This window comes from Hemiscyllium ocellatum, chromosome 46 (genome assembly GCF_020745735.1).
Source record: "Hemiscyllium ocellatum isolate sHemOce1 chromosome 46, sHemOce1.pat.X.cur, whole genome shotgun sequence".
Lineage (NCBI taxonomy): Eukaryota > Metazoa > Chordata > Chondrichthyes > Orectolobiformes > Hemiscylliidae > Hemiscyllium > Hemiscyllium ocellatum.
In genome coordinates this window covers 1,334,554-1,336,937 of record NC_083446.1, presented here as the reverse complement: position 1 = coordinate 1,336,937, position 2,384 = coordinate 1,334,554, and the positions used below count along the sequence as shown (strand labels likewise).

General features: G+C 55.4%; 1 non-coding gene across 1 annotated transcript; it reads right to left on the bottom strand.

Annotated features, from left to right (window-relative positions):
* Positions 1–2,287: 2,287 nt before the first annotated feature.
* Positions 2,288–2,384, bottom strand: trnai-uau (transfer RNA isoleucine (anticodon UAU)). The gene is made up of 2 exons: positions 2,347–2,384; positions 2,288–2,323 (listed from the first exon to the last, which is right to left on the bottom strand). It is a non-coding gene; the product is annotated as a tRNA-Ile (tRNA).

The window sequence follows — 2,384 nt, the reverse complement described above, 5'->3', positions numbered from 1 at the left end:
TAAAATGGACCAACCCAAAACAGTCCCATCACATCACTCATCCTCCTCAGACAGTACATTCCAGACCCTAACCCCTCAAGTGAACCTCCCCCTCCCCCCACACTCTCAGACAGGACACCCCAGACCCTAACCCCTCAGGAGAACCTCTCTCTCCCTCCCCCACACTCTCAGACCCCTCGAGTGAACCTCCCCCTCCCTCCCCCATACACTCTTAGACAGAACATCCCAGACCCTAACCCCTCGAGTGAACCTCTCCCTCCCCCCACACTCTCAGACTGTACATCCCAGACTCTAACCCCTCGAGTGAACCTCCCCCTCCCTCCCCCACACTCTCAGACAGTACATCCCAGACCCTAACCCCTCGAGTGAACCTCCCCCATCCCCCACACTCTCAGACAGTACATCCCAGACCCTAACCCCTCGAGTGACTCTCCCCCTACCCCCCACACTCTCAGACAGTACATCCCAGACCCTAACCCCTCGAGTTAACCTCTCCCCCTCGCCCTACACTCTCAGATGTACATATCGTGTTCAGACCCTTGCTGGTTGTGAATAATTGTGACCAATCACCTCTTTCACCGCTCTCTTATTCATGGCCCTCACCCTCTTCCCATGGCGAAGAAACTCGAAGGTGACATGTGTCTCCTAATGAATCGTGTGTTTCTTTTAACTTTTGTTCCCACCCCTTGTTGGTGTTTTCCACCGTGAATTCTCTCGGGATATCTAGTTTTGATGACCATTAGAGCCCAGTCCCAGAGCGAGTACACTAAATGGTTTGTCCTCAGTGTGAAGACATAGATGGGTCCGTAAATTTCCTGGACATTTTAAAGTATTTGCCGCATTGGAAATCTCTGCTGCCAGTCTGAGCACTCAGTGAAGTCTAGGCAGGAGTGGGCCCTGCAGATGCTGGAGATCAGAGCCAAGGTTAGAGTGGTGCTGGAAAAGTGCAGCAGGTCAGGCAGCATCTGAGGAGCAGGAGAGTTGACATTTCGGGCATGAGCCTTCTTCAGGAAAGAGCTCCTGCCCAAAATGTCGATTCTCCTGCTCCTCGGAAGCTGCCTGACCTGCTGTGCTTTTCCAGCACCACTCCAATCTGGACGGACTGAATGGCCTACTCCTGCTCCTACACCTCCTGGGGAAGTCAGGGCTTTGGGGCTAAGTCAAAATGCTTAGAGAGCCAGGACAGCAATGGTGGACCGAATGGCCTCTTTCACAATTCTCTGACTCTCCGATTCTGACTGAGGTTGGACAGAAACTGCTGAAGAATCTGTTCTGAAGAAGGGTTAGTGGATCCCCTCCCCTCCCCTTCCCTCCCTCCCCTCCCACCCCTCTCCTCCCCTCCCTCTACCCCAATACCCTCACCCCACCAACTCTACCCCAATACCCTCAACCCCCACCAACTCTACCCCAATACCCTCAACCCCCAACTCTACCCCAATACCCTCATCCCCCCACCTCTACCCCAATACCTTCACCCCCAACTCTACCCCAATACCTTCACCCCCAACTCTACCCCAATACCCTCATCCCACCAACTCTACCCCAATACCCTTCCCCCACTAACTCTACCCCAATACCCTCACTCCCCAACTCTACCCCAATACCCTCAACCCCCAACTCTACCCCAATACCCTCCCCCACCACCTCTACCCCAATACCCTCACCCCCCCAACTCTACCCCAATACCCTCAACCCCCAACTCTACCCCAATACCCTCACTCCCCAACTCTACCCCAATACCCTCACCGCCCCAACTCTACCCCAATACCCTCACTCCCCAACTCTACCCCAATACCCTCCCCCCAACTCTACCCCAATTCCCTCACTCCCCAACTCTACCCCAATACCCTCACTCCCCAACTCTACCCCAATACCCTCCCCCCAACTCTACCCCAATTCCCTCACTCCCCAACACCCTCCACCCCCAACTCTACCCCAATACCCTCACCCCCCAACTCTACCCCAATACCCTCAACCCCCAACTCTACCCCAATACCCTCAACCCCCAACTCTACCCCAATACCCTCACCCCCCCAACTCTACCCCAATACCCTCACCCCACCAACTCTACCCCAATACCCTCCCCTCCCCAGGGGCTGAGAATCTGCAGTAATTCCCAGCTGGAAATGACCATAAACAGCGGGTTGTGAATTAGTCTGTGTTTGTACCCGGCGGGTTGGTCTCAGTAAAATGCAGGGAGCCGCGGGTCCGGGTAAAACCCGGGGTAAAACCCGAGCGGGTCCGGGTAAAACCCGGGGTAAAACCCGAGCGGGTCCGGGTAAAACCTTGCTCCAGGTGAGGCTCGAACTCACAACCTCGGCATTGCCCGCTGCCCTGATACTGCTCTATAAGTACCGCGCGCTAACCGGTTGCGCCACTGGAGC